The following is a 26,849-nucleotide window of genomic DNA, read 5'->3' as shown; positions in this document are numbered from 1 at the left end:
AAAATTGTAGAAAATAATTGAAAATGATATCAATGAGAAGAGAACAGGATTAAGGCAAATATAATATGTATTTCATGATCAGTATCTGAAAGATCTCTAAAATAGCTAAGCTTTATTCTTGCCTCAAGGAGAATCTGTAAGAAAATAACGCGTGCACCGCATATTAACACCTCAAGTTGTAAAGGAATAGAATCAGCTGGGAAAAAAATCAGTGCATTATTCTCTCTTTTGTAGGAGGTTTTGTTGATTATTTCAGAGACGGTCCATTTGTGTCCTCAATTCTCTAGTCTTTTTTTCTGTTTTGGCTTGTCCCAGTAGCTGCTTCTACTGCTTTCCTGGGTCACAGAGAGATGCAGGAGACCCAGGTGTGTTCTGGATGTACTGGACGTTTCAGATGAACTCCTTCCCTATGGTGGCACAGCGTCAGTCACCAGAATGGTTTTTGAGGAAAATAGCCAGTTGTCTTGTGAAGCTTTACCAAAAATTTCTTCAGGGCTGCTTTTTCTCTATCAATCTCCCTGATCCGGATATCTAAAGCCTTCTGGAGGCTTTGGATCTGAATCCTGGCTCTCCTTTCCTCTCCAAGGTTGTTCATGAGGGCGCTCCGCATGTACAGGGGATCTCCTCCTTTGAAGGTGCTCTTGTTCATGACGAAGCCCATGCCACCTATGTTCACACTTTGGTGGAGGATGTTCAAGACAGGACAGTGAGGCTGCCTGTAAATGTCTCTGGAAAATGATTCTCCTGTGGTTTGGAATATTAGAACCACAGCACCGTGGGAACAGAATCTTGGAGCTGAGTGGCATCAGAGATCCACGTAGCCCAAAACCCTTACATTTACTAATCAGAAGAAGGTTTTAAGCTTGCAGATGTTCTTAGTGTAAAAATATAGATGAGTGCACTGACAGACCAGATGGCCATAAGGATGCTTACTGCCATCCCAGGCTTCTACTTAGGCTGAAAGGTAAGTGCCTTTGGGTCCTCATAAATCAGGACCAGAATGTTTATGGAGAGAAAAAATTAGAAAGTTGATTCAATAATTTTGTTTAGTTTTAGATGCAATTCTTTATTCCTTTAAGTGTATGCACACTTGAAGTTGCTAAATAATTAAGACTGTGCCATTTGTCTAGGTTTAGGGTTAAACTTAAATTAGATAACTTTTTCATGAGGTATTTATAAGAAAGAACAGGGAACAGAAAAATATACATGTTATCTATTCTTTTGCTCAAAAAGGAAACAAGAAATCTAAATGAAAAACCAGTGAGATTAGAGAGACAGGAAGAGGCAAGGTAGATAGGATGGGGGAATGGGAGTAGAAAAGGAGGAACAGGAAGAGGGATACCTTTTTGAGTGTACCCTTTACCTGTTCTTATATTCAGAAACATGCTAATTTTTCACGTGCTCAAAAATAATTAAACAAGGAGTGGGAGGGATGCTACCCTAAACTACTTTATGTGTATTCTAAGATTGTGCAAAGAAGTAAATACAATATGGATAATGAGGGTCAGGTTCTCTCTGTTGGAGAAGGAGCTATAAATAAGAAAGGAAGAAGGTTAAACTATACCTGTGGTGTTGAATTGGAATTGAAGACATCAGTATAAATTTATGATTCTACGAATCAATATGAATCTGTAGTTACGTGAATCCATTATTACATGAACCAGTAGGAATGAATGGTTCTATGAATCAGTCTGAATTCTGGTGAAGAATGGCCCACTAGACCTTCTGGCCTGCAAAGGTACCTTAGAGACTTGGGACTTTGTGAGTCTTCCTCACATAAAAGGAGCCCCATTTATTCCCAGCTTCAAAATTATTTCTGAAAAATGCAGAAGACAGGTTTTATGTCCTCTCTTTGGGTTTTATCTCTGACTTTCACCTAAGTCTTGATTATGTTATTTTATTCCTTTAAAATTCATCATGAGCAGACACATGTCAAATTCTTCCTGCTGTCTTTAATCAGGAGCAGAAAATCAGAGCAGTGTGTCCTTCATGTTTAGGAAGGGGCATTTGTCTTCTGACAGGATAATTTTACTAGTTTTCAACTTTCAACTATAGCCTTTGGAAAGCATTAAAAGACTAAGTAAAATATTCATATTCATGTCACTAACTAGAAATGAATGTACTTACTGAGAGCCCAATCAGGCCCACACACTTGGAAGTGACATCTAAAGGGACCTTTCCAGACAGGACACTCTGGCAGAGATGACCCAGCTGGCAGGAGGTGTGGAAATGAATGTTTGGACAGAAAAGACTTGGGCAAGATAACACCTTCAAATCGCCGAAAGGCTGGCCTGTGGAAAAGGAAGCAGACACTGTGCCCTGACCGCAGAACCAGGATCCGCCGACGGAAACAGCAGGTTACTGCTCAGGGCCAGGAGGAATTTCCCCAACTTCTACAGCTGTCCACTGATAAAATCATTGTCACTGGTGATGTTCAAACTGAAACAGAAAGATCATCACAGGGGTGTGTACAAAGCAAGAAGCTAGATGGGTGTCACCTCCTTTGGAAATATCCTTCACCAACCTGACACAGATGTGAACTACGCCCTGAGGTTGGCTCCTCTGAGACACCCCGAGCATTGCCCAGCTTTGGAGGATGTTTGAACAGTGGCCATGGCCTGGGAGGATCTGGGCTGCTCTCCCACAGGCTGTCATGTCTAAAGTTTGCTGGTTTTCATGCAGGTGAGTGTCATACATATATGCAGAAGCCATAAACTTGAACATACAGCAATAAAAACTACGCAAAGTAAAATAAAAACAAAAGACTGAAAAATAAAGAACAGATAAGTGACCTTGAAGTGGGAAAACTTCAAGCAGCCTAAGTACAAATACCTGTAGTCCCTGAAGAAGAGGAGAGTGGAAGAGAAAAATTATTTGATGCAATAATGGCCATAATTTTAAAAAATTGGATGAAAACTATAAACTCACAGATCCAAAGAATTCAGTGCAACAGAAGAACAAGAAACAAGAAGAAAATGAAACCAAAGCATATCATAATCAAATTTTCACTAGTAGTGATAAAATAGCCAGAGAAGTAATATTACATATAAAGGAGCAATAAGAATAACAGAAGAGGCTGGGCATGGTGGCTCACCCCTGTAATCCCAGCACTTTGGGAGACCAAGGTGGGCGGATCACGAGGTCAGGAGTTTGAGACCAGCCTGACAAACATGGTGAAACCCCATCTCTACTAAAAATACAAAAATTAGCCAGGCATGGTGGTGCGCGCCTTTAATCCCAGCTACTCAAGAGGCTGAGGCACGGGCCGGGCGCGGTGGCTCACGCCTGTAATCCCAGCACTTTGGGAGGCCGAGGCGGGCGGATCACAAGGTCAGGAGATCGAGACCACGGTGAAACCCCGTCTCTACTAAAAATACAAAAAATTAGCCGGGCGCTGTTGTGGGCGCCTGTAGTCCCAGCTACTCGGGAGGCTGAGGCAGGAGAATGGCGTGAACCCAGGAGGCGGAGCTTGCAGTGAGCTGAGATCCGGCCACTACACTCCAGCCTGGGCCACAGAGCGAGACTCCGTCTCAAAAAAAAAAAAAAAAAGAGGCTGAGGCAGGAGAATTGCTTGAACCCAGTAGGCGGAGGTTGCAGTGAGGCGAGATCGCGCCACTGCACTCCAGCCTGAGCGACAGAGCAAGACTCCATCTCAAAAAAAAAAAAAAAAAAAAAAAAAAAAAAAAACAAATTTCTCCTAAGAAACAAACTAGGAAAAAACAAAAGTACCATCTTTATAGTATTAAAATACAAAACAAAACAAACTGTCAACCTAGAATTATGTCCTCAACAAAAAATAATTTTAGAAATGAAAGATAGGGATAATCACTTTTTTTCAGAAAGGAAAAATCTGAATGAATTAATCACCAGCACATGTGCCCTATAAGAAATGTTACAAGAAGTCCTTCAGGCAGAAGGAAAAGGATGCCATATGGATATATGCATCTTCACAAAGCAATAAAGAACACTAGAGCCAGGTACAGTGGCTCACGCCTGTAATCCCAGCACTTTGGGAGGCTGAGGCAGGCGGATAACGAGGTCAAGAGATCGAGACCATCCTGGCCAACATGGTGAAACCCTGTCTCTACTAAAAAAAATACAAAATTTAGGCCGGGCGCGGTGGCTCAAGCCTGTAATCCCAGCACTTTGGGAGGCCGAGACGGGCGGATCACGAGGTCAGGCGATCAAGACCATCCTGGCTAACACGGTGAAACCCCGTGTCTACCAAAATACAAAAAAATTAGCCGGGCGTGGTGGCGGCGCCTGTAGTCCCAGCTACTCGGGAGGCTGAGGCAGGAGAATGGCACAAACCCGGGAGGCGGAGCTTGCAGTGAGCCGAGATCTGGTCACTGCACTCCAGCCTGGGCAATAGAGCGAGACTCCGTCTCAAAAAAAAAAAAAAAAAAAAAAAAAAAATTTAGCTGGGTGTGGTGGTGTGCACCTGTAGTCTCAGCTACTCTGGAGGCTGAGGCAGGAGAAACCCTTGAACCTGGGAGGCGGAGGTTGCAGTGAGCCGAGATCATGCTACTTCACTCCAACCTGGTGACACAGCGAGACTCCATTTCAAAAAAAAAAAAAAAAAAAAAAAGAGCACTAGAAATAGTAAGTATGTGGGTAAATATAAATGATAAATGTTTTCTTATTTTAAAATTCTCTTTGGAAGACTTTCTAAAGCATAGTAATAATACATTGTGGGGTTTATGACATCTGTAGAAGTAACATGTATTATACTAATAGCACAAAGGCCAATAGAGTAGAAATGGAACTATCCTATTGTAAAGTCCTTATACTATCACATGAAGTAGTGTAATATTACAGAAAGTTAGTGATGAAGAAGTATAAACAAACCTAGGGCAACCACTACAAACAATAAAAAAGACAGTTACAGGTAATAAGCCAACAAAAGAGATAAAAATAAAACTATAACAACTACTCATTCCAGAAAGGAGGAGGAAGCTGAGAACCCTGCATAGAGTTGCCCAGCCCCTGGCCCTGAACAGGTCCTAAGGGAGGGTGAGTGAAGGAACTATGGGCAACACACTCCTGCCATGGGCTTCCGGGATCCTACAGCCACAAGAGATGCCATGGGCCCACAGTGGGGTCATGCCTGGGGAACTGCCAGAGAGTAGCCAGAGGCAGAGCTCATGCCTGCGTGGAGCCCAGAAGGTTTTGTGTGTAGGGCAGCTGCAGCAAAACACAGTCACAGGTGCCCATCCTCCAAGGCACTCCATCCTGCTCTGAGTGGCTCCAGCCCCTGCTCACTGCCGGGCCCAGGAGAGAGCAGGGCTGTCTTTCCTGTGGGACCAGGGTGCATCTGATCTCCCCCTACTGCCCCTGCCCCCTGCTCAGCATCTACTGGCCCCTCCCAAAGCCTTTGCCTAGCTGCTCCTGCAAGAGCATGCACAAAACACAGCCTCCACTGCCTTGCCTGGGAACACTTTGGCTCCCCCATGCTCAACCTCAACAGGACACAGCTGCAGGCCCAGTCCCAAACCCCCAGGGTGTGAGAATATAGCTCAGGAGTCAAATTGAGCTGAGATCTGTGACTGGAGCTCAAGCAAGAGAGGAGTCTCCACTCTCAGAACACTGAGAAGAGTGAGGCACAGGTTCATGGGCCAGTGTGGGAGCTAGGCCTGCCTCCCCCTGCAACACTGGTCTAAAAAGGATGTAGCTTATTTGCCAGCTGCAGCCTCTGCCCAAGGGTGTCCCAAAGCCCAGAGCACCTAACAACCCAAAGATCTAGTGCAGAAGGCCTGGGACAAAACTAGCTGGCTAGGCCAGCTACCAGGGCAGATACTAGGAGACCCAATCTGCGTAACACAAGCTGGGTGGTTCCCACAACCATCTGCTGGGCAAAAACTCTGGGCCACAGGTGCCACACCAGCTGCACACTCACAGCAACACCACCCTCCCCAGGGATCCTCCACCCTTGACCCAGTGCATCCACAGACACCTGCAGACATAACCCACAGTCTGCTCGGACTCTGCCAAGCACAGAGGATCAGTGGCCCCTTGGGGAGCTGCAGGTCTCCTGGAGACCTAACCCCTTCAGCTCAGGCTGCCCCTAAGGGAGGCAGGAGCACAGCCTGCCAGAGCCCCCCTTGGGGCTGAGGAAACATGGGGGCAGTGCCAGTGATTGGAGGGGCTTCCCTAAAGCCTGGGAATGCACTTAGTGAGGGGGTCATCTCTCACTGTCCCCTCCTCAGTCTGCCCCGCACAACAGTACTGCTGCAAACATGCTAAAATACAAAGGAGGCAGGTGGCTGAGAGCCTATCTGCTGACCCTTACACTTTAGCACCATCTACTGGATCATGGCTTTAATTCCACCACCAAACGAAAATGCTTTCAGCGCACATCACCGGTGAAAGCCAATGCAGGTATCTAGCCACAAATAAAGATCCTGTATGAAGACTTGGCCCTCTGAAAGCACCCAGAAACTAAACCTATCGACCATGCTCAACATACGCCACAGTCAAACCTTCAACGGAAATAAAGATATAAAAACAAAAAGCCACATCCAATGACAGCAATTTCAAAAAGATAAAGGAACATCAGCCCTCTCAGATGAGAATCAGTACAAAACGTTGGCAATTCAAAAAGTCAGAGTGTCTCTTTACCTCCAAAAGATCACACTAGCTCCCCAGATTGAAATGGCTGAGAATTCAGAATCTAGGTGGCAAGGACGCTAAACAAGTTTCAGGAAAAGTTTAAAACCCAATCCAAGGAAGCCAGTAAAATAATCTAAAAGTTAAAAGCCAACAACCATTTTAAGAAAGAACCAAACTAAACTTACGGAATTGAAAATTTCACCACAGGAATTTCATAATACAGTTGTAAGCATCAACAACAAAACAGACCAGAGTGAGGAAAGACTCTCAGAGCTTGAAGACCAGACCTTCCAATCAACCCAATCTGGCAAAAATAAAGAGAAAAGAATTTTAAAAATGAACAATACTTCTGAGAAATAGGGATTATGTGAAGAAACCAAACCCATGACTCATTGGCATTCCTGAGAGAGAAGGAAAGAGAGTAAGCAACTTGGAACACATAGTTGAGGACACAGCCCATAAAATCACCTCAATCTCACTAGAGAGGTCAACATACAAATTCAAGAAATTCAGATAACCCCTATGAGATGCTATAGAAGATGGCTAACCCCAAGACATATAGTCATCAGATTCTCCAAGGTCAACAGGAAAGAAAGAAATCTTAAGGGAAGCTAGAGAAAAGGGTCAGGTCACTTACAAAGGGAGCCCCATCAGGCTAATAGTGGATTTCTCAGAAGAAATTTTACAAGTCAGAAGAGACTGGAGGCCTACTTTCAGCATCCTTAAAGAAATTCTGACTAAGAATTTCATACCACACCAAACTAAGCTTCATAAGCAAACAAGAAATAAAATTCTTTCCAGACAAGCAAATGTTAAAGGAATTCATTACCACTACACCAGCTCTACAAGAGGTCCTTAAGGGAGTTCTAAACATGGAAACAAGAGAACGGTACCTGTTACCACAAAAACATTTAAGTACATAGCCTACACGATCCTATAATGCAACTATATAACTTAGTCTACAAATCAACCAGCTAACAACATGACAACAGGATCAAAACCTCACATGTCAAGATTAACCTAAATGTAAACGGTCTAAATGTGCCACTTAAAAGGCAAAGAGTGGCAAGTCAGATTAAAAAAAAAAAAAAAAAGGACCCAACCATCTGCTGTATTCACATGTAATGGCACATGTAATGTGTAATGACAACCAGAGGCTCAAAGTAAAGGGATGGAGAATGATCTATTATGCAAGTGGAAAACAAAAAAGAGCAGGAGTTGCTATTATTCTATCAGATAAAACAGACTTAACACTAACAATAGTCAAAAAGGACACAGCAGGGCATTACATAAGGATAAAGGGTTCAATTCAACAAGAATGAATATATATGCACCCAACATTGGAGTACCCAGATTCATAAAACAAGTACTTCTAGATCTATAAAAAGACTTAGAGCCAAATCAAGAACACAACCCTATTTATGATAGCCACAAAAAGAGTAGAAATACATCTAACTGAGGAGGTGAAAGATCTCTACATGGAGAATTACAAGACACTGCTGAAAGAAATCAGATGAGGCAAACAAATGGAAAAACATTCCATGCTCATGGATAGGAAGAATCAATATTGTGAAAATGGCCATACTACCCAAAGTAATGTATAGATTCAATGCTATTCCCATTAAACTACCCATTGACATTCTTCACAGAATTAGAAAAACTATTTTAAAACTAATACGGAACCAAAAAAGAGCCCATATAGCCAAGACAATCCTAAGCAAAAAGAACAAAGCTGGAAGTATCATGCTACCCTACTTCAAATCATACTACAAGGCTACAGTAACCAAAACAGCATGGTACTGGTACAAAAATAGACACATAGACCAATGGAACTCAATGGAATAGAGAACTTAAAAATAAGACTGCACATCTACAACCATCTGATCTTTGACAAACCTGACAAAAACAAGCAACGAGGAAAGGATTCCCTATTTAATAAATAGTGCTGGGAGAACTGGCTGCCCATATGTAGAAAACTGAAGCTGGACCCCTTTCTTACATCATATATCAAAATTAACTTAAGATGGATTAAGTACTTAAATGTAAGACCTCAAACTATAAAAATCCTAGAAGAAACCTAGGAAATACCTTTCCTGACATCTACCTTGGCAAAGAATTTATGGGTAAATCCTCAAAAGCAATTGCAACAAGAACAGAAATTGACGAGTGTAACGTAATTAAACTATAGAGCTTCTGCAAAGTAAGAGGAACTATCAACAGAGTAAACAGACAACCTACAGAATGGGAGAAATATTTGCAAACTATGCATCCAGCAAAGGCCAAATATCCAGAATCTATGAGGAACTTAAATCAAAAAGCAAAAAACGAATAACCCCATCAAAAACTAGGCAAAGGACATGAACAGACCCTTTTCCAGAAAGAAAGACATTCAAGCAGCCAACAAACATATGAAAGAATGTGAATCATCACTAATCATCAGAGAATTCCAAATCAAAACCACAACGAGATACTATCTCACAACAGTCAGAATGGCTATTACTAAAAAGTCCAAAAACAACAGATGCTGGCAAGGCTGTGGGGAAAGGGAGTGCTTATATGCTACTGGCGAGAATGTAAATTAGTTCAGCCACTGTGGAGAGCAGTTTGGAGATTTTTCAAGGAAGTAAGAGTTGAACTACCATTTGACGCAGCCATCCCATTACTGGATCTATACCCAAAGGAAAACAAACTATTCTACCAAAAAGACACATGCATACCTATCTTCATTGCAGCATTATTCACAATAGCAAAGACATGGAATCAACCCAGGTGGCCATCAACAGTGGACTGGATGAAGAAAATGTGATACATATACACCATGAAATACTATGCAGCCATAAAAAAGAATGAAACTGTGTCCTTTGCAGCAACATGGAAGCAGCTGGAGGCCATTACCTTAAGTGAACTAATGCAGAAACAGAAAACCAAATACCACATTTTCATTTACAAGTGGGAGTGAAACATTAGGTACACATGGACGAAAAGGTAGGAACAATAGACACTGGGGAACACGAGATGAGGTATAGAGAGGAGAACAAAGGCTGAAACACTAACTGCTGGATACTATGCTCACTTCCTGGGTAATAGAGTCAATCATACTCTAAACCTCAGCATCACACTATATACTTTTGGAACAAACCTGCATATGTACATCCTGAATCTAAAATAAAAGTTGGAAAAAAAAAACACTACTCATTCCAAAAGCAGGCAGACAAAGACAGAAATGGGAATGAACAGAAGATGAGACAAACAGGAAGCAAATTATTAGAATGGTCGAATTAAGCTCAGTTCTGACAATGATATCAAATGTGAATGGCCCATCTAAACAGTCCCATTAAAAGGTAGATACTGTTAAATTAGATAAAGAATCAAGATCCATCTCTGCTTCTTACAAGAAAAACACTTTAAATATAAAGATGCAAAGAGGTAAAAGTAAAAACATGGAAAATGATATACCATGGTAACACTGAGCAAAAGGAGCTACAGCAGCTAAATCAATAACAAAGTAGATATCAGAGAAAAGACAATTACCAGGGTTACAGGAGTCATTTCATAATGATAAGGGGGTCAACTAATAAAAAGTTTATAACAATTACATATATTTGTGTACCTAATAATTTCAAAATACATGAAGCAAAAACATGTAGGATTGGAAGAAAAAAATTTAAAAATCCAAAGTTATAGTGGGGAGATTTCAATACCTTTTTCTCAATAACTGATAAAATAAAAATAGACAGAAAAACAGTGACAATATAGAAGACTGAAACAACATTATCGGCTGGGCGCAGTGACTCACACCTATAATCCCAGCACTTTGGGAGGCCGAGGCAGGTGGATCACCTGAGCTCAGAAGATTGAGACCATCCAGGGCAACATGGTGAAACCGAATCTCTACCAAAATACAAAAAAATTAGCCGGGTGTGGTGGCGTGCACCTGTAGTTCCAGCTACTTGGGAGACTGAGGCAGAAGAATTGCTTGAGCCTTGGAGGCAGAGGTTGCAGTGAGCCAAGATGGTGCCACAGAACTCCAGCTTGGGCTACGGCTACGGAGTGAGACTCCGCCTCTCTCTCTCTCTCTCTCTCTCTATATATATATATATATATATATATATATATATATATATATAGGCCATTTACATTTGATATTTTTGATATAACTGAGCTTAATTCTACCATTCTAATAATTTGCTTCCTGTTACCATATGCCATTGAAACATAACGTTATCAATGTGTGTGTGTATATATATAGTATCAATGTACATATGTGTGTGTATATATGTATCAATGTGTATATAGTTTATATATAAAAAGTATATATATAAATTTGCTATAATTAATATTAATACTCCACCCAATAACATATGTTCCTTTAAAATGCACTAATAAGATTTCCAAGATAGACTATATTCTTGGCCATAAAACAAGTCTTGATTAATTTTAAAAATATTTAAATCATATATAGTAGACCACTGTGAAATCAAAGTAAGAATCAATAACATTAGTATCTCTAGAATATCTCCAAATACTTGGATATCAAACAGCACACTTCTAATTAAACCATGAACCAAAGAAATCAAAGGGGAAATTAGAAAGTTTTTTTTTTTTTTTTTTTTTTTTTTTTTGAGATAGAGTCTCACTCTGTCACCCAGGCTGGAGTGCAGTGGCAGGATCTCAGCTCACTGCAACCTCCGCCTACCGGGTTCAAGCAATTCTCCTGCCTCAGCCTCCAGAGTAGCTGGGACTACAGGCACCGCCACCACGCCTGGCTAATTTTTGTATTTTTAGTTGAGACGAGGTTTCACCAGGTTGGCTAGGATGGTCTCGATCTCCTGACCTCGTGATTCACCTGCCTTGGCCTCCCAAAGTGCTGGGATTACAGTGACAATGAAAACACAATGTATCAAAATTTGTGGAGTGCAGACAAAAGGTCTGTATCAGAAAAGAAAGCTCTCAAATCAGTGACTTCAGCTTCCCGCCTTAAAATACTAGAAAAAGATAAAAATGGATTAAGGACTTAAATGTAAGACCTGAAACTGCAAAACTCCTGAGAAAAAAGTAAGGAAAAAGCTTCATGAAATTAAGTCTTGGCAATGATTTAATGGATTTGACACAAAAAGCAGAGGTAACAAAAGCAAAAACAAACAAGTGAGACTATATAAAACCAAAAAGCTTCTGCACAGCAAAGGAAATAATCAACAGAGTGAAAAGGCAACCTACAGAACAGGAGAAAATACTTACAAACCGTATATCCAATAAGGGGCTAATTTCTAAAATATATAAGGAACTGCTATAACTCAATAGTGAAAACTCAAATAACTCAATTAAGAATAAGCAAAGAACTTGAACAGATATTTTGCCAAAGAAGACATAAATGGCCGAGTGTCTGAAAAAGTGTTCAAAATCATTAATCATGAGGGAAATGCAAATAAAAACCACAATGAGATATCATCTTTGTATTAGTCCATTTCCATACTGCTACGCAGAAATACCTGAGACTGGGTAATTTATAAAGAAAAAGAAGTTTAATGGACTCACAGTTCCACATGACTGGGGAGGCCTCACAATCATGGTGGAAGGCGAAGGAGGAGAAAGGCATGTCTTACATGGCAGCAGGCAAGAGAGTGTGTGCAGGGAACTGCCCTATATAAAACCATCAGATCTCATGAGATTTATTCACTATCATGAGAACAGCATGGGAAAAACCACCCCCAATGATTCCATTACCTCCCACAAGGTCCCTTCCACAACATGTGGAGGTTCTGGGAGTTACAATTCAAGATGAGATTTGGGTGAGGACACAGCCAAACCATATCAATCTCATACTTGTTAGGATGATTATTATATATTAAAAAAAAGATAAAAGTGAGGTTGTGAAGAAATTGGAACTCTTGTACGCTATTAGCGGGAATGTAAAATGGTACAGCCATGATGGAAAACTGTGGAGATTCTTCAAAAACTTAAAAATAGAATTGCTATGTGATGCAGCAATTGCACTCCTGGTTATATATTCAAAGGAATTAAAATCATGATCTGTAAGAGATATCTATACACCCATGTTCACTGCAACACTATTCACAATAACTAAGATACACAAACAACCCAAATATCCACTGATACATGAATGGAAAAAGAAAATGTAGTATATATATGAAATGGAATACTATTCAGCCTTTAAAAAAAAGAGAAAATTCTACCATTTGTGACAATATGGATGGACATGGAAAACATTATGCTAAATGAATTAAGTCAGTCACAGAGAGACAAATACTGCATGATTCCACTTAAATGAGGTATCTAAAATAGTCAAACTCATAGAAGTAAAAACAGAATAGTGGTTGCTAGGGGACAGGGGAGGGGGAAATGGGGAGTTGCTGAATGGGTATATAAGGCTACAGTTAGACAAGATGAGTAAATTCTAGAAATCTGTTGTACAACATAGTGCCTACAGTTAACAATACGGTATTATGCACTTAAAATTTTAAGATCTCATGTTAAGTGTTCTTACCACATACATACAAATAAAACAACAATAAACAAAAACAAACAAAAGGACACAAGAAAACTTTTGTAGGGACAGTATCATGAGAAAATGCCTATGTTCAAACTCATTAAATTGTACACATTAAATATGTATAGTTTTTAATATATCAAGATATCTCAGCAAAGCTGTTAAAAACATTAAGCTGACACACACAATAAGCAAAACAAATTAGAAGAGAATATGAAAGTTAAACCCAAAATAAGCAGAAGGGAAAGACAAAGATTAGTAACCATGAAATAGAAAAGAGAAAAAATATAAAGACAATAAATGATTTAAGAATGGTTCTTTGAGATTAATAAAGTCATAGACTCTACATATATTCAAAGGATATAATAAGAGAATATTAACAACTTCATGTTAATATATTCAACAACTTAGATGAAATTCCTTGAAATAGATAAATTACCAAAGGGCACTCAAGAATAAATATGTCTATTAAAAATTAAACATAGTTAAAAACATACTCACAAAGAAAACCCTAAACATATATGGCTTCACTGTCAAATAGCACTATATATTTAAGGAGTAAATAATGTTGATTATGTACAAACTCTTCTAGAAAATTGAAGAGGAAGAGACATTTTCCAATTTATTCTATAAAGCCAGTGTCTTAGTCCATTCAGGCTGCTATCACAAAATAACTTAGACTGAGTAATCTATAAACACAAGAAAGTTATTGCTCACACTTTTGGAGTAAGGATAGACTAAGATCAATGTGCCAGCAGATTCAGCATCTGTCAATTCCTCATCGATGGCACCTGCTATGTGTCCTCACATGGTGGAAGAGGTGAATGAACTCCCTTGTGTCTCTTTTATAAGAGCACTAATCCCATCCATGAGGTCTCCACCCTAATGACCTAATCATCTCCTAAAATTCCCACCTCTTAATACTATTGCATTGGTGGTTAGGTTTCAACGCAGTGAATTTTGGGGGGAAACAAACATTCAGACCACAGCAGCCAGCATTACTCTGAAACCAAAACAAGGCATAGACATTGCAGAAAAATAAAACTACAGATGATAATCCCCACCATGCACACAGACACAAGAATTATCCAGTTAATAAAAACGAAGCTAAATGAATCTCACAATATATAAAACAGTTGATACATGATGACTAAATGGGGTTTATCCCAGAAACACAAGGTTGCTTTAATTTTGAAAATCAATTAATATAATGTGCCATATTAACAGAATAAAGATGAAAAATTCTATGACCATGTCCACAGATGCAGAAAAAGCATTTTACAGAATCCAATCTTCATTCCTGATTAAAAACTCTCTGGAAACTATGAATTGAAGGAAATTTCCTCAGCCTGATAAAGTATACTGACCAAAAACCTACAACTAACATCGTATTAGTGGTAAAATGCTCTTCTTCTAACATCAGGACACAGCAAAAATGACCACCCTTTCATTTCTATTCAACAATGTATTAGAGATTCTAGCCATTCTAGCCAATAAAAATAAGAAATAGAAAGTGATCTTATTTAAATGGGAGAAGTAAAACTCTTTAATTTGAAGATTACATGATGTTTTACTTTTATGCAGAAAATTCTATAGATTCAACAACAAACTACTACAACTAATAACTGAGTTTGGGAAGATCACAAGACCTAAGGTCACAAAAATCAACTGCATTTGTATACATTAGCCAAAAAATTGAATTTAAAAATGTTTAGTTCCCATTTATAAGGTACCAACAACATATAAAATACTAAGATATAAAGGTAATTAAGTATATGCAGGAGATATATGCTGAAACTACAAAACAGTGATGAAAGGAACTAAAGAAGACCTAAATAAATGGAGACACATTGTGTTCATGGGTCAAAGGCTCAATATTTTTAAGATATCAATTCTCCCCAAATTGATCTACAGATTCAAAACAATCTCAGTAAATCTTTTAGAAGGATTTTTTGTATGTATTGACAAGATGATTCTAAAATTTATATAAGGAAAGAAGGTAACCTAGAATAGTCAAAACAACTTGAAAAAGCCAGTGTTTAGCGCCCCTGCCATATCCATTCTTTTGCCAAATTATTTTCTTTTTTTTCGTTTTTTGAGACAGAGTCTCACTTTGTCACCCAGGCTGGAGTGCAGTGATGCAATCTCGGCTCACTGCAACCTCCGCCTCCCAGGTTCAAGCGATTCTCCTGCCTCAGCCTCCCAAGTATCTGGGACTACAGGCTCATGCCACCACACCCAGCTAACTTTTGTATTTTTTTAGTAGAGACAGGGTTTCACCATATTGGCCAGGTTTGTCTTGAACTCCTGACCTCAAGTGATCCACCTGCCTCAGTCTCCCAAAGTGCTGGGATTACACGTGTGAGCCACCGCACCCTGCCCCAAATTATTTTCAGTACAACTTTGGTCATATATAAAATTTCCTTATGATTGTGATTCTGTTCCTTAGCTTGTATTCTCGTCTTATACAACCAATATCTTTGCTATATTATCACCTATCAAAATTATTATAAATTTAAAACACGTCCTCTCTGTCCTAAATTTTGCCTTATGTCCTTAAATATTTGCCTAATGTTTTGCCCTCTTATCTTTCATATAAAATTTAAGGTATTTTTGGAATTTCCGTAAAAATCATCATTACTTTGATTGGAATTGTATTGCATATATGATCATATTTGAGAACCGAAATCTTTATGTCATTGTCTTCCCATCCATGATCATATATCATAACTTTATTCAGTTTTTCTTTAATACCTCTGACTAGTGTTATATATTTTGAACAGTCTAAATTTAGCATGCCATGTGTATAATAGATTGATCATGTGTTTGTTATTCTAAGTATCTTTTTAAAAATCTACTTAATATAACTTTTTGCTGGTATATAAAAATGCAACTGATTATTCCTGGTATGTTTTCCTCTGACTGCTTTTAAGATCCTCATTGTCTTTAGTCCTCCCCATCTTATTAAGATAGGTACTTTTTTTTTTTTTTTTTTTTTTGAGATTGAGTCTTGCTTTGTCACCCAGCCTGGGGTGCGGTGGCGTGATCTTGGCTCACTGCAACCTCCGCCTCCCAGGTTCAAGTGATTCTCCTGCCTCAGCTGCCTGAGTAGCTGGGATTACAGGTGTGTACCACCATGCCTGGCTAATTTTTGTATTTTTAGTAGAGACAGGGTTTCACCATGTTGGCCAGGCTGGTCTCGAGCTCCTGATCTCTCAAGTAATCAGCCCGCCTTGGCCTCCCAAAGTGTGAGATTATGGGCGTGAGCCACCATGCCCGGCCTAAGACGTGTACTTTTTATTTCACGTTTTTAATATTTTTTTGTGCCCGATGTTCTTATATTATTACACTCTGAAACACTGTCAGTCTTCATCTCACACCTAGAGTTGTTCTGTTTTCCTAGGCTCTTCATTTTTTCCCTCAAAGCCTCTCCTTTTCCTTTGCTAGCTATCATTTATACAATGTCCAGAGTGAGATTTTTAAAATGCAATTCAGGTCATATCATGCCCCTGCTTAAAAGCCTGGGAAGGATTTCCTTTGCATGGAGGGTTCTTAAAAAATCTTTATAGTAGCTGACGAGGCCCAGCCAATGTCTACAGCCTTTCTTTGGCATCCTCCTTTGTTCTGTGATTTAGTCCCACTGACCTCCTTCAAATTCTTTCCAAAAAAGTTCCTGTCAGGCCATTCATTCTCTGGTCTGTTTGGGCTACTGCTCCTCACTCACTGTACCTGCCTCATTTGTCTTTATTTTTCACATTGGAGCTAAAGCATAACTTTCTTAGATGACTTTCTCCATGGAACCCACAATTATAATTCATTGTCTTTGTTAAACTTCACATAACACCCTGTTTTTCCTTTACAGAACCTATTGCATATCGTGATTATATGTAGATTTGGGATTACTAATTTGTTTCTTTCTCCTTCCTTACCACAAACCTCGTAAAGACAACAATTAGCCTTTTAAGGCCAGGCATAATGGCTCATGCCCGTAATCCCAGCACTCTGGGAGGCCAATGTGGGAGGATCACTTGAGGGCCAGGAGTTTGAGCCCACCCTGGGCAACACAGCAAGACTCTGTCTCTACAAAAAATAAAATAACACTAACTCTTTCGTCTGGATTTCAGTATCTAGCTTGGTACCATGCTAGGCATTAAAAAATTTTATAAGAAATAAAGTACAAATATAATATTTCAAGTGAGCCTCAGATGGGACATAACTTGCCTGAGGTCACTCAGCAAGCAAGTGCTGCAGCCACCACTGTCAGTCTACAAGAGGAGAATGCAAATGTGTCTGTCACTCACCTCAAGGGCAGGTGTGCACACCACATCTGGGAGGTGCTGTGATCATGCTTCATAAACATTAAAGTGGCAAGGGGAAATGTTATAAAATAAATGCAATAAACCTAATCATCCTAAGAATGATAGGCCTGTACATCCATGAGATCCAAGAAAGGCTCATTCAATTAGCCAGACTTTGTAAAGTGGAATTAAATCTCTAACTGCAACTAGAGTATATCTGGCTCACATTTTTGTTGGGGTCCTGGATTCCTAATACAGCTTTTTAAGGCAATAAAACACTTAATTCTCTTGTGTTATGTTCCATAGCATAATTGTAAATGTTCTTTGAAAAATATACAAATGTAAAAATTAAAAATAATCTCAGACAAAGAAAATATTCAGACAATTTTAATTTTTCCATGAATCTGTTAATTGAGTAGTTTTGGAAAACAGAGAATTTTTACCTTCTCTGAATGTCAATGCCTCAAAAAAAAAAAAAAACAGAATGCCATTAGAAGGTGAAAATCCTTTGCCCTAATTGATAAACTGGATAATCTTTCAAATTGGACAGGACTCAGGACTCTCAGCAGAGTTCTGACTTGGGCACTTTCATTATCTCAGAGCAAGTAGGGGCCATCACTTCTGAGATTGAAAACACAGTGACACACTCCAGAGCCATTCATGTATTCAAATCCAAATCCCAGAGGGGCCCAGCTGATCAAAGGCATGGCAGGTTTTTCCAAGATTAGATTTTTGTCCAGCTTTTGTTTTATATGGTTGGTAACAAAACCAACCACTGCCTGTTTCCCTTGATTATGCTCCTCCCGTCTGCAGCTACACCTCAGACCTGCTGATGGGAGTGTAGAGTGTGTGGTGTCAAGAAGAACTGGACACAGTTTTCTGGTGATGTGCTCTTTGATGTGATATGGTAACAAATGGAATACCTCTTGCTTTATCATTCTATGTGTAAAAGATTCTGATCGCCAAGCTCAGAATAATTGTGCTAGTCACTTTACTTATGCTGTCTTCTATGTCTACTATGGATTAGAAACCAAGACATTTCACTTGGCATTGTGAAATAAGAGTAGTGAGAAGCATTTGCCTTAATCTCAACCAGAGGATAAGTGAGTATGGAGGTAAAGATAGCAAATACATATACCAATATAGAATTTAAAACTAAGCAATACAAGAGTATGCTCAGGGGAAACTGTAAATTGATACTGGGGCTAGTTTCAGAGGAAAATCTGGATCCTTCAGAGTTAATTACTGCAAACAATCAAAATCAATGGTGGATATCTTAAACAGAAAGAGAATTCCATGTATAGCTCGGCCATGGTTTGCATGTCACCCTGCTACCGCAATGAAGAAAGCTTCCAAGTTGAAGAGTCAGCAAAGGCAAATGGGGTGAGAGGAGAAATCAGTACTTCAAGCATTAGGACAGGAAACTCCCCATCAGCAAGGAGTTTGATTTTTTCCAGGAATTGAAAAAAAGCCTGTGTACCTGGAGTAATGATAGAGGGAGTGTATATCAAGATAAGGATGAAAGTCAGAATGTGTCAAATCATGCAGAAGATGGTAGGATAACATTCAAATTTTTATTCTTAAAACACAAAGAAAATAAGTTGAGTATTTTCAGCAAGACAGCAACAAAATTACATCTCTGTGTGTGTTTTAAATAGATGCTTATTAATATTTAGAGAATAGATCTGAAAGCACTACAGTATAAAAAAAAGTCAATGAAGCCATTTTTAGATGGTATATTCAATAATAGTAGACGGGGTCAAGAAAAGCAATGAATTGGAATTATTCCTAAAAACTATGGTTTCCACAGAAGAAGGGAGGCAAAAATAAGAGGTTCTTACATGTTTTTAAAAGAAGTCTTGCTATGTTGCACAGGCTGATCTTGAACTCTTGAGCTTAAGCAATACTTCCACCTCACCCTCCCGGAGTGCTGGGATTACAGGTGTGAGCCACCTCACCCAGTCGAAACTCTAAAATTAATGTATGAGAATACCAGTCTCATTTTCCAGCATTGAATGTTCCTTCTCATTAACCAAAAATGCCATTTATTGTTAGTTAGATGATACATGCTTTAATACCTGCAATTAGTATGTATAGCGTGTGGTGGAAATACATTGATTTTTTTTTGTAAGTCATTGTGGCCTAATAAAGTGCTGGACACATAACAGAGATTTCACAGTTGAATGTTTAATACACTAAACTAGTTTATTAATATTTCATGTTATTATTGGTATATGAACACCTGTTGAATGCTTTTCATTGCTGACAGAATTGTCTCTGGTGCCTATGGGCAATTTAATATCTCTGAAATTTTATTTAATCCCTGGACATAGTGTCAGCTGAAGCTGTTTAGGAGAAAATCAGAGGAAGAGGGCCCAGGGGACCTGCTTAAGACCACGGCAACTACTTCCATTGCTCTCATCTATATAGAGGCTGGAACCTTCTTTGATCTTTGGAGTTTAAAAAACGATAATGGTTAACTTGAATCTCAGAAGACATCTGAGAGGCAAAAGGATGCCAAAATAAAATGGCAATGAAAGGCAACCCATGAGAAGACAGGTATTTTAATGCAAAATTATTTTTATTTAACACAATCTTGTGAAACAGATATCTCTGCTATACAGATATGAAACTGAAACTCAGAAATGTTACCAACATCCCCTAGTTCACACAGTTAATAAACAGTGAAGGTAGAATTCAGGACTGGTCTTATCTAAAGACCATATCCATTTTACTATACCATATGAGGTGCTATAAGTAAGACTGTAGTTTTGTTTTAGTCACTTCTTGGCCAAGGTAATGCTGTTTAAACACTTGACTTTTCTCCTTGTAACTCTACCATTGTTATCACCATAACCATCGTAGAGTTATTAATCTATTATTACCACAAGCAAGGGTTCATTGCCACTCAAAGCTGTTTATAATTATAAATGTAATAAAATATATCTGTGCCAAAAGAAATAAGACACATTTGCTTGCTTTGGCCAATAGAACACAGCAAAAGTGATGACTTGTCAGTTCTGAATCCAGGCCCTAAGAAGCCCTATGTACTTCTTCTTTCTCTGTCTTGGAGCCTGCCCAGTTCCCACATGAACAAACTCAGGCCTCTTGGAGGATGAGAGACACCACGGAGGAGGGAGATGAGTCATCTCAGCTGCAGCCACTCTTCGGCCAACCGGATGACTGGATGACTACGGTAGCACTAGCCAGCCCTGTCTAGAACCAGCTGGACCTGGGCCAGATCATCAGAGCCATTCAGGAGCTAAATAAATGGTTGGTGCTTCCAGCCATCAAGTGTTTGGGGGTAGTTTTTTACACAATGAGAGCTAATTGTCATTTAAACGGTAAAAGCCTTAGTAAATATAAGCTACTGCCGGCCAAGAGTTATTGTCGCTCTTCTTACCTGCAGTGATGGAGTCCTTGTTCTCATAACCCACGGCTCTTCCTACAGAAAAGCCCATCTTCTCCTTAGATTAGGGCCATAGGTAAACTGACTTAGGCTAGGGAACTAGTTAGTGATGTCCAAAGTTGCATGGGCCCGGATGCTTATAGTTTTGGAGGAACTTCTTTTTAATAATACAAAATTATCTCTCCAAGTGAACATTTATCTACATTTAGAACATAAATCACAATGAGTTACATACTTAAGAAGGCTTAAAGGCCGGGCGCGGTGGCTCACGCCTGTAATCCCAGCACTTTGGGAGACCGAGGTGGGTGGATCACAAGGTCAGGAGTTTGAGACCGGCCTGACCAACATGGTGAAACCCCGTCTCTACTAAAAATACAAAAATTAGCCAGGCATGGTGGCACACACCTGTAATCCCAGCTACTCAGGAGACTGAGGCAGGAGAATTGCTTGAATCCAGGGAGCGGAGGTTGCAGTGAGCTGAGATTGCACCATGGCACTCCAGCCTGGGCAACAGAGCAAGACTCTGTCTCAAAAGAAAAAAAAAAAAAAAAGAAGGCTCAAAAATATCACACGAACATTACAAAGTACAAAAAATACCATATTTGTGTTAATAGCCTGAGGCACTATTTAATATATTTTCCATGTATCAATGGCTCCTTACTCTTTGATTAGTTCTCATTTGAAAGTAAACTTGCAATTTGCTTTTCTCTAGAGAAAATACAGATTCTTTCCAGATATCATGCTTAACAGAAATTCATTTGTAGTTGTTGTTATGAGTGGCACAGAAAATTTCGTTAGTTTCACAACTCATTATTGGTAAAGTCACATACAATTTTAGGATTGTTGTCAAATGTAAGAAAAATCCCATCAAATTTATTTCCCTTATGAACTACAAGATATCAGCGGATTTCATATAAATGGTACACTTTCTGCTTTTTTAATGTGAAACCACTAAACTTCATTATGATGACAAATGTCAGATACCCTAAGAGAGAGTCCATTATGTGGGGTTTATAAAACATGTGACTTCACATGCAAATGAACTCACTGTAGTATTCCTACAAGTATTTACCTTACAGTCGTAGACATTTTGAGGTGTGTGTGTGTGAGAGAGAGAGAGAAAGAGAAAGAAAGAGAAAGAAAGAGAGTTGCATTAATAAATATATTCCTGATAGGAAAGACTTCCATTTGAATGGGCCAAGATGAGTATCAAATATGCAGCTTGCAGATTTACATATCCGATGATCTGATGCTTGGGAGAATTTTCTATAGATAAACTCTTGCCTCCTTAGATTTCAAACCATTTTTGTCCCCTCTAAACCATAAACATCCAATGGCTGAAACTACAGAGCACAGTGATGTCACAATCTTACTGCAATGGCAAGTGGATCAACACTGTTCTCCACGAGTGTTCCTAGAGAACATTTCTACTCAGGACAGCTAGCAATAACTTATCTATACACAGAAGTGACTTGGAAGCATATAAATACTCCCCTCTAAACTCAAACTCAATGTATCTTCAACTAGAATATGCCTTGGGTGAAGTCCAAACATGTCTGATGCTATACCAAACTACCCAATATAAGAGGAAGCCAGAGGAGAATGAAACAGCTATCATAACTGACTGTGGTTAAGATATTTTACTTTTCATATGGAAAACATTAACTATGTGAGTAAATTCTACTGTTTTTTTCCCCAAGGGATGGAAAGGGAACATGTAAATAAGGGGCCCTGATGCTTCAGTTCCATTAACTTCAAGAGAAATCCCTGTCTCATTCTAAGAGAGTTAAAAAAAAAAAAGAGGATAAAATATAGACTGTGATAAACTTATCAACATCAAGGTACTCTCAGGATCTGACACTTAATGAGGTGACTCAAGCAGTTAAGAGGGGCATTAATAATGTGGCAGGTGGGTTAATTGAAATGTGGACTCAATGGAGAACTACTGTCCCTGAAGAACTGCAGAGGAAAGCGTCTGAAGATTCTGGAGACTGGAAATATCAGATGGCATTTCTTATAACCAATATGTTCACCCACCCTTAAACCACACCCTGAGGGGGACCCAAAGGATAGACCCTTCACTAAGCCAACCAGATAATGCATTGATGAGGGGCACAGCTGAATTTGTGGGAAGCTCTCTGGTGGTTCTCCCAGTGTGAGCTATGGAAGATGGTGAGGAACTGTGGTAGTCACCAATTTACTGCCTCTCAGCTGCAAATTCATGCTGTGACACATGCTCTGCAACAACTGACAGAATTCCTTTCAGCATCTCTCCTTAACAGCGTTTGGTTTTGAAAACCAAAAATAAAATTCTAAGCCCCCCAACCATCTGAATGGACTCCTCTTCTTGGCCAAGGGCATTCCAAAGTTAACCTGAAAAACTAGTTCAGGTCACAATGGGAAGGGGGCCTGTGGGGTCAGGGGTTGGACATGCCTCATTACTATTAACATCAACACAGACCTTAAGACTCATAGAACAGACTCTTTACATCTGATAAGAAACATTTACAATCTATTCTCTCTGAAGCCAGCTACCTGGGGGCTTCATCTGCATGACACAACCTTGGTTTTTCCACAACCCCTTACTGTAACCCAGACATTCTTTTCATTGATTCCAGCTCTTTAGATAATAACCAATTGTCAATTAGAAAATCTTCGAATCTGCTATGACCCGGAAGCCTCTGCTTCCAGTTGTCCTGCCTTTCCAGACTGAAACAATGTACATCTTACACATATTGATTGATGTCTTATTTCTCCCTAAAAGACATAGTTTATAAACCAATTTGAAGGCTGACTACCATGGGCACATGTCATCAGGGCCTCCTGAGGCCTGTGACAGGCATGTCCTTAGCTTTGGCAAAATAAACTCCTAAATTAATTGAGACTAGGCTCAGGTGCTTTTGGTTTACAGTTTTCTCAGTAGAGGATGCTTGGAGAACATTGCAAGGAGAAAGGGACTGTCCTGCTGCTTCTGGGGCCATAAAGTTGAGAAGTGATATGAGGTGGGTGCTCTGCCCAGCCATGTGCCCAGAGGAGAGTCACTCAATGACCTCAGAGCCTGGCATGTCTCTTGCCCTCTGGACACAGACACAGAACTCTCTTTTCCTCCAGTCCCACTCATGCACCCACTTCCTTTGCTCACCTGCACCCCACCTGCACCGCAGAGGGTTGCCACTGGCACCCTCCTCACTCTGAAAACCTGCATGCCAGGTTTCCTGCACCCCAAAGTTGCTTCCTGCCTGCCCAAAGCAACTGAGGGCCAACTCACCTGGGAAAATCAGCAAATGTCTCTACCTCCCAGTGGGTTGCAACTATACCTTCTCCAATGAGGTCTGAACCTCAGACTTGGGGAGGGGTCCCTCTTTCAAGCTTGTCCTTCTTTAAGTACTCTACCTCAGTCCAAAAGTACTACACAGTTTTATTATATATTATAGCTACTCTTTTCTTTTAAATACATTTTTAATTTTAGAAACAAAGACAGTACAGATTGTTCCCATATACTCTCCATCCTATGTCTGCTGTTGTTTACATCTTACATTACCAATGTACATTAGTCATAGCTAATGAACCAATATTGGTACTATTACAGTTTACTATTAGCTAAACTCCGTATCTTATTAAAATTTCATTAGCTTTTCCCTAATGTTCTTTTTCTGTTCCAGGATCCCATTCAAGATACTACATTAAGTTTACTCATGTCTGAAAAAAATGTCTGTGTCCTAATTCCCAGAACCTGTCAAAATGTTAGGTTACGTGGCAGAAAGGAACTAGTTTCAGATAAAATTAAGGCTGCTAATGCACTGATCTTAAAATAGGAGGGTTAGAGGAGTAATGTCAGCAAGATGCAAGACTAGCAAGCCCAGAAATCCCCCATATAAATGTAGAATAAACAAGTAAATATTGACTAAAATAGCCTTATAGGAGCCCTTGAAATCAGTAAAGATTACAGTAACCAAGCAAAAGCCCCATCAATAAAAAGTTACATTCAAAACAGTAAAAAAAGTTCATGGCATTTTAATTTGCACTTGCCCTACCCCTTCCCTGGAACTGTACAGTATGGTCTGGGGGAAGCAGCAACCCAGTCCCCAGTTAACCTATGGGGCAACTGAGCAGAGAGAGCAGGGCAGGCCAAATTTGCAGCAGTCTAATCTGTCCAGGGATTGCCTGATTAATCTCTGTGTCACCCAACTGAGAGCTCAGATGGCCAAATGAAGCACACCTCAGACTGGACAAAGCTGTGAAATATAACTTACGAAAGCTTCAGGGGAACTACAGACCTGCAGATGCCTGGGGCAAGAGATTAGTGATTGAGAAATACAGTAGAACTGCTAAGACCCTGGGAAGAGGCAGGGTTGACACTCACAGAAATGAAGTCATGAAAAGCAGCTGGGTATAAGGTGGACTGGAGAAAGGCACTCTCACAGGGAAGACGTATGACCAGAAGAGACCTGAGAAGACTTTAAGTGTTCATGATGAGCTTATACCTGAAGGTCTTCCCCTATACAGAGCCAGTCTATAAAGACAGAGGTGGCTGTTTTTTCAACTGCCAGTCTTCAACTAAAGGTCACAAGAAACAAGAAAACGTGACCCACTCACAGGCACAAAATAACCCTCTAAAAGTTGTTCCTGAAGATAAAAGGCATCAGACTTACTAGCAAAGACTTTAAAACCACTGTCTTAAATATGCTTAAAGAGCAAAAGAAAAACACAAAGAACCCCCACAAACCAGGAAAATGATATATGAACAAAATGAAAATATCAACAAAGAGAATTTCTATAAAAAAACCAAACAAATTCTGGAGCTGTAAAATCTCACATCTGAATTGAAAAATTCATTAGAATTCATCAACAGATTCAAACAGGCAGAAGAAGGAATCAGTGAACCTGAAGACAGGCCCTATTGAATCTGAGGAGCAAAAAGAATAAAGAATAAAGAAAAGTGAACAGAGCATGAGGAATTTATGGGGTGCCATCAAGTAGACCAATATATGCATTACGGGGCAGGGGGTCTTAATAGGATAAGACATAGAGAAAGGGGAAGGAGATAGGCAGATTATTTCAAGAAATAATGACCCAAAACTTTCCAAATTTGAGGAAAGACATAGACACGTAAATCCAAGAAACTTAATAAAATCTGAAGAAATACACAATAAAACACAAATTGTTGAAGGACAAAAAGAGACTCCTGAAAGCAATAAGGGAAAAGCAACTTATCACATACATGGTGCTACGGTTTGAATGTCTGTTCCCTCTAAAACTCATGTTGAAATTCAGTTGACACTGTAACGCTATTAAGATGTGGAACCTTTGCGATGACTAGGCCATGATGGCTCTGCCCTCATTGGTGGAATGAATGCCATTAGAAAATGGCAAGTTCAGGTTCCCTTTGTCTTTCTCTCTCACTGGTTGCTCTTCTGCCACGTGATGCGTGTCACCATGGTGACACGGAAGAAGACCCTCACAATCTGCCAGCACCTCGATACTGGATTTCTTGGTCTCAACAACTGTTAGCCAGTAAATTTCCAATCAGTATAAATTGCCCAGTCTCAGGCATTCTGTTAAAGCAGCACAAGATACTTCCTCAAAGAAATTATGAGCATATTTCTCAGCAGAAATTGTACAGTCCAGAAGTTAGTGGGATGGTATAATTAAAATGCTGAGAAAAAAAATCAATCAAAAATTCTATATCTAACAAAACTGTTCTTCAAAAGTGAGGAAGAAATTAAGATATTCCAGATATAAGCTGAAGGACCTGCCCTACAAGAAATGCTAAAGGGAATCCTTCAAAAGGAACAAAGGATGCTAGACAGTAACTAGAAGCCAGGTAAAAATACAGATTTCCCATAAAGGCAAATATATGGATAAATATAAAAATCAGTTTTTGGTTGATAACTTCATTTTTTATTCTTCTACATAATTTAAAAGACAAAAGCATAAAAATAATTATATAGTAATGGGTACCTAATATATAAAGATGTAACTGTAACATTAATAATATAAAATGGTGGGTGGTTTTGTAAAGAGT

General features: G+C 39.5%; 1 protein-coding gene and 1 long non-coding RNA gene across 3 annotated transcripts in view; one reads left to right on the top strand and one right to left on the bottom strand.

The window, feature by feature from the left end:
* LOC126936845 (double homeobox protein 4-like protein 2) overlaps positions 1-26,849 on the bottom strand; it is a 93,905-nt gene that overhangs the window by 45,099 nt on the left and 21,957 nt on the right. The window lies entirely within an intron of this gene.
* Positions 813-20,914, top strand: LOC126936846 (uncharacterized). The gene is made up of 3 exons (XR_007719589.1): positions 813-964; positions 19,749-19,974; positions 20,407-20,914. It is a non-coding gene; the product is annotated as an uncharacterized LOC126936846 (long non-coding RNA).

Source organism: Macaca thibetana, chromosome 15 (assembly GCF_024542745.1).
Source record: "Macaca thibetana thibetana isolate TM-01 chromosome 15, ASM2454274v1, whole genome shotgun sequence".
In the NCBI taxonomy this organism is placed as follows: Eukaryota; Metazoa; Chordata; class Mammalia; order Primates; family Cercopithecidae; genus Macaca; species Macaca thibetana.
The sequence above is the reverse complement of the archived record's forward strand: the minus strand, read 5'-3'. Positions and strand labels throughout refer to the sequence as shown.